Below are 7,278 nucleotides of genomic sequence, written 5' to 3'. Positions count from 1 at the left end.
CTAGTTGTAGCCAACATTTGCTAGTTGTTACGGCCCACTTTTAACTTCTTTCTACAGTATTCTGCTGAACACCACATTGAAATCTTAACCTAGTCTTCCTTTCTATTCAACTTGGAGTCTTTCAGGATACTGAAGGCCATGATTTCCAGTATCACAGCTAATTTAAACCTCCTAAATTTCTATTTGTAAAACCTTATTTGAGATCTTCTTTTAAAAAACCCTTTTTTTAAATCCTCATTATTGAAAGATAATGTTTAAATTGTTAAATGCAAGTTATTGCATAATTTACACTAAAACATCTTTAAAAGGAACTCCAAAAAACATATTTAGGTAAAGTTTCACTTTTGATTTATTTAATAAAAGACAACTGTTTATCTGATATAATTACTGTATCAAAATACTACAAATATAAATATTTCATACTACTGTTATTGCCAGAGAGACAAATTTTAATTAGCAACATAAAGCCCTTTGTTTGAATATGAGCCATATAGCATGTCACAGCACCAACAAATGTTTTTATGTAAATAATCTACAGATTAATCTGATCAGACTCATGTTAACAAAATGTTAACAATATGCCAACAACTGACTCAGTAGACATTTTTTTGGTGATTGTAAGTTTTGTACTCTTTTTAAAAACTTGAATAAAATGTGTTATTTTTTGTAATTTTGCAAGCTGTCAAAACAAGGAAACTAAAGTATTCAGGGATATCATCACCTTATCAGAAGTTGACTATGTACATACTTTTATGAGATTATTTTGTCTTACTTAGATAACGCAAGAAGAAATGGGCTATACTGAATAAAAATGACAATGTATACCTTGCAAATTTACAAATTTTCTCAAACTCCAAATGACTTTGGATCTGCAAAAACTGTTTCAACTGATAATTTTGTGAGTTTTGGTTGTAAGTTTCATATAAAATATTTAATTAGCTCGTCTTTGTTTATTATTAAAACCCTGCATATTGTATTCACAAAGTAGCTTTTACTGGTTTGATTTTGCTAATATTTCTGTAAGAAACAAGACAATGCTTAGAAGATGTACTTATCCATGATTTGTCAGTCTTAAAATCAATATTTATACTAGTGAAAAGAACTCACCAAGGTTGTTTTTGAATTTCAGTGCTGATTAACAAATGTAGGAGTTGCTTATTTTCTGGTAACTGTAGAGACAGTAAATACTACTACACCATTTCATTACAGCGAGCTGAGACACATAGATTTATCTTCTAAGTAAGTGTCAGCAAAAAGGTCGAGATAATTTCTCGCACAGCATTGAGAGATTAGTTGACTGATGTTGATAAATTGCTAGTTTCTTTGGTAGGCTACATCTGGCAGTACGATTTATTTGCGCAGCAAATGATACTTTTACACAAATTGTTTGAAATTGTTGCTGATGTTGTTGTGCCAAAAGTACATCAGGTAAAAAATGCTGGTTAAGTATTAATTTCTTTCCACCTGACTATTACGGACTATTGCTGATTATGCTGTTAATACCGGGTTCTGTTACACCAATTTAAATATCGAAGGCTTTAAGAGACCACAATTTTTCAATAATGCTTCTGTTTGTACTGCAGTCTAGTTGTAATAGACCGTTGTAATGACACCTGATTTGAATATAAAGGAACATTCTAAGCCATCCAACGGTGCCAGCTGTCTTGTTTACTGTTGATGATAACATAATACAAAACAATTTAGAGTAATCCATATGACCTTTGTTCAAACTAAAACCAACCAAAAAAATAACCACATCAATAGGCTGATTGTAGTCACTCATAGTAAATCACAGTACCTATCCAAAAATACCACAAGTAAGGCGTCGTAATTCAGACCGAGGAAAGACTAATAGCCACATTGCTTAAAAAGAACTTTAGAAAGTACATGCTGTTAATTTTGTTAACCCGTAAACTTCCATAACAACTGTGAATTAAATTGCTGCATATATACAATACCTACTCAAGCCACAGATGAGTTCTAGAATAAATGTAAGAAAAGAATTTTAAATTGTTATTAGTCTAAACACAGTTAAATTCAACCAATTATTTCTTACTAAACCACAATCAATCAACATCAGGGATAAATACTGTATAAGATACAACGATAAAAAGACACATAAATCAAATGTTGTATTAGAATAAAGGAACGTTGAGACTATCAACAGTTTAAGTATCTCTGTCAGCTCTGATGTAAATAAGAACCATTGAATATGTAAAGGTACTTAATTGAATCAGACATAAGTCAAACTTAGGAGTAAAACAGCATGAACTTGAAAATATTTCTTTTAGTAGAAAATACTAAAAATACTAGTTAATAGAGGTAAAATTACATAAAATAAAAATTCTTTACTGGCAATAAGATAAAAAGTGGTAGAATAATATCATGTGCAAAAACAAATACAAAAGATGCATGAGAAAATGAATGGATCAAGTCTGTCTAATTGGTTAACATAGCTAAAGGTATAGTAGTATAATACTGCCCATTACAAAATGTGACTTCATTAGGATTTTGATTTCATAGCTCTAATCAATGATTTAGAACAATAATAATTAATTAAATAAATTTTGATCAATGAATCAAATGAATCTGATTACAAAGCAAACTGGTATATTCTCAAAATTAAATTTTTTTGATAGTTTGGTTACAAAATAACTCTCACAAAAGTGGACCACTATATCATGCCAAGTCGTCATTGACTGTACAGCCTCAACAAAGTATTGGTCATGCCGACTTTTTTCCAAAGTTGGGTAACTCTTGAATAAATAGTTATGGTGAAACAGCAGACGTTTATGGTAAGATCACTAATAGAAATGGCTGTTGGTGCAAATAATTAGCAAATGAAACATATCTAGCTGGCTCATATTTGACTAAGTCAAAAATAATTTATAGCACACAAGCTATGTCTCAATTCATTTTGTAAAGTTACATAAAAATACATCTAAGACTGTTATCTCAAATGTGCACATACCTACATTTATCTAAGCTAAAAACTAATTTATAAGTAATAATTTACTCACATATTTGTCTTTAGCGTCTGTGAGTTGTTCAAGGATTCTACTAACTAACCTAAAAACTTTTCTCTTGTCACTTCTGTTTACCTTGTTAAAGTAGTAATCTTCATTCTGGCTTTTTATTCTCATCAAAGATAGGTCATGTCGGTAGGCCATAGACAGAATCAACAATATAATATATTTTCAGTGTTTTCAGTGTTCTTAAAGTCTCAGTTTTCATTTTGATTTATTACGTAGTGAAAATATTCTGATAAACTATGTAATACTAACCTAGATACAGGTGAAGTGGTAAAGAAGCTTTGTATTCTATCAATAGACAAGCACCCTAAGATTACTAGCGTGCACTGGTTATGATCTAAAAATAAAGTCAACCAAACCGAATAGTCCAGTGCATGTGATGCTGAATTGTTAATTTTTTTTTAGTTTAGGAAACCAAAAGCAGAGCAGGACTTGATTGTTCCAAAAGATAGCTGTAATGTATGTCTTTAGAAATTCATTTTGTCGGAATGGCCAACCTTGCCAATACTCAATAAGCGTCAAATTTATTGGCAGCGACATTTGCCATCTACACATGTACTGTGTGCGTGGCTGTCTAAAGTGACATAAAGGCTTTTAAACAACTATTTAACTTTGTTTTATATATAAGGTGATTATATCAATGTATTTTTTACCTAGTCGCTAAACTATTACACAAGTGAATAGATGCATTATGCTATTAAATGTATTTTCTACAGACACAACGGAGACAACTTCGACAAATATCTGTGGTTTTTATTGAGATTTGATAAATAACAATACATACATATTAATAACTTAATAATAGGATTTAGCTCTCATCTTCCTCATCATCTTCCTCATCATCATCCTCCTCATCCTCTTCCACACCCCTGTTAGTGCATTCTGTATTGGTACAGCCACAAAGGTTGCAGCATGATAAGTTGGCCATCTTAGGTGAGCATCTTTGACGGCAGCCATCTTTGTTGCACTTGCAATGTACCGTCTTCAGAACTTGTGGTGGTATGACAAATTTCTGATACTAAGTTATTTCTAGTGTGTCTTCTTTAGTCAAGTGCCAGCCATTACCTTGAGGTGGAGGAATGTTGGGCTTAAAAGAAATAAGGTCTATATAAGTGCGATGTTAATTCATACCATAAACAGCAATGGCATTATATCAAATTGTTAGACAAGCATGTGAAAGCTCTTTATTAGCAGTCATAAGGTGTGTAGATGCTAGCAGGATAATAATGAAGCCATTTTGAAGAAGAATTATATAACACAAATCAACTGTTTTTTTCTACTAAGATTACATTGCACTGTTAGGTTTATGTTTGAGGTGAGTTATTTCCCCCTGCCGAATAGTTATGATCCTTAACCATATTAAAGAGTCTCGAGTTGAGATTTATTAATAATCTAGTTCAGCGCCACTATGTTTGGGGTTGTTGTTTTGCCTCAAACTACAACTATAATAGATCGTCAATCTCTATAGCGGAAGGCCACACAAATCACAACATATACCATACACCTTTTATACCTATTATTCTACACACCACATACCACATCATCTTTCCTGCGTAATCTGTTTAATAAAATCATGCTTTGCAGTGTTGAGTAAATCACATGACAAACAAATATCAAAGATGAATACCTGTTCACACAGAGACTATAAAGCACTAACAACAATAATATTCTTAAAGAGAAATAGAATAGGAAATTTACCTCTCGGCGACATATACATATTTATCATAGCAGGATTTATAGTATTTCAGCTCTCGAGCGACAGCATCACTCCAGCTAAACTCTCGCAAAACACGTTCATCTCCAAGGATCTCTGCACAGTCCTGGAGTTTACCTTTGAAAAATAGCACAACCAATAGCACAACTCAAACATATACCATAAATCATGGTTTACCTTTAGTAGGTCAAAATCGAATGATATCGCCATAATAATACTATGCCATCAAACCAACTAGATCAAATCAGCCATCACAGGTTATTTAAACATTTTCCACTGACATACCTGCAGTTTTGGACTGGGTTTTTTGGAGGTTATCAATAGTAGTGGTTACACATCCAGTCTTGTACTTTCGTACCTTCTGACACAGAATACATATTGGAGGTAAGATTGGTCGCGGGTTTGCCACTTGTTTTCTTTTAGCAGGCCTAGGTGTCTCCCCTATACCCGCATTTTCCGATTGAGATTCAATAATATTGACAGCTGGGTCTGTCTTTGGCTGTAGTGATATTACGCAGAATGTGCAAGCTTACTTTCATTTTTGCAAAGAATAGGTTTATATTATGATGGAATGAAAGGCCAAGCTGGGGTGGCGGGTTCTCAAGCAAGTAACTTGATAACACTGAGTCAGATCATTTTACACATACACACTAGACCTTTGTGTACTCTGCGTAAAACAGTTGCATCTCATATATACATAAGCCTTAACCCTTTTGCAATACTGACGCTGGTGGGCAGAGCGACTATTATGTCACCACTTAAACTTTTTTTATAAACTGATTTCTGGTTAGCTTATTGTCTTTTTTTTATTTAATTTTTTTACCAATAGTAAACTACAATAGATTGGTCTCTTCTAGCAACAAAAAAAGCCGTTTTGAGAAACAAAAACGATCGTTTTTGTAATACTGAATGAATGAAAAATCCGAATTAAAAATGTATTTAAATAAAATTGGGAATTTTGTTTGTAGCGTGTTTCTGCTTTTGTTTCTGCTTTCTGAATGTTTTCCCAGAGTGACACAACTTTATTTTACTCTCATGGCCTCTTCCAAAGGCTATAAGCAAAGGAGATTGTTGTTTGAGATAGTATTACTCAACTCACTTCAGTTCTCTTTTGAGCTGATTGTAATGTTTTCTTGTGAGTGAAATGGCTGTAGAATTTCTCATGGCAGCTGATAGTGATATCTTGAAAGGTGTTGGTAGTGGTAAAAGATGATGATGCTCCTAGTTCCTTAGAAGATCGTTGCAAATATAGTCTGGATAAACTCCATTGTGGGTCAAGATAATAGTTAATATATTGCTGAGCATATGACTCAGCAGTGCCGAGCCGCTTTGATGATAAAACAATCACGTTACAGTTGTCATTTTCAGATTTCAGACAGTAAAAAGCACATGAAGTAGCAGCCTTTTTCTCCATTTCAACTTGCAAACATGCATGCGGCTTACGTACTACTTTCTTTAATAATAACAAACCTGATTACTCATTGTAAAGCGCATTGTTTAACATGGCGTAGTAATTATAAAATCATGACTGCGCGTTGTAAAATAGGGCAACTATATTTTGTAACATTTTTACTAGAAATGTAAAAATTTTCAGTTTCCAAGAACTTTATTTTAGTTAATTTATGCTACATTAACCATTTTAAAATAATCAAAAAAACTTCTGCTGGCCGTTTTCTGATATTTTACATTTTAGCATCACATGCACTGGACTAACATCACAGGTGTTGAACTAGAATTAGTTGGTTATCTAATTAAATTTGCTGCAGAAACTCATTTTGTTATTCCGAAAACCCATTATTACTGGAAACTCTGTGTTATTAATAGCAATCAGATTTTAAGTGTCTCTCACAGCCAGTTTTACGTTATCACTCCAAACTGTCTCCGAATTGTAACTGACATATTTGTAAACCCAAGCTTATCAGAATAATAAATATTAGCCATACCTGCTGACATTGGTCTATGGTAAGTTTAGATTCCAAAAAAACTAAAAACATAGAATCGGAGGCATGCTATTTACTTGCTTAGCAGAAGTGGCATACTGCCTATAAAAAGCGTAAAAAGTCTTTGTAGTATATGTATATATATATATATATATATATATGTTCCTGTAAAATCCCTTATCAGTTTTGGGCCACTTTGTTGACGATTGAAAACTTGATAAAAAGAGCAAAGTACTTATGATGGTGACTAAATGTGAAATATCCAATCAAGTCAGCAGATACAACAAGCTTACAAGGCTGACTATCATGGCTTTTACTGTCCAGATGCTGCTTCACAGCGAGTTCAAAACTCGTAAACTCAAAACTGTGACAACATTAATAACAAGATACATGACAAATAGCACAATCGTAAGGCATCTGCACAGCAATCATAATGTCCCAGGTTTAATTCCCAGCAACTGCATTTGTTTGGAGAACCCTGTATAATTTCTGATGCTTTGTTCCAACACCCTTTTTGGCAGAAACTAGGGCAGTTCTGTGGTTCACTGGGAGGATGGGATCGCTGTGGATAGGTGTGCGACCAAAATTGTCT

The sequence above is a fragment of the Watersipora subatra genome, chromosome 7 (genome assembly GCF_963576615.1).
Source record: "Watersipora subatra chromosome 7, tzWatSuba1.1, whole genome shotgun sequence".
Classification (NCBI taxonomy): Eukaryota; Metazoa; Bryozoa; class Gymnolaemata; order Cheilostomatida; family Watersiporidae; genus Watersipora; species Watersipora subatra.
Note: the sequence above shows the minus strand (reverse complement) of the source record.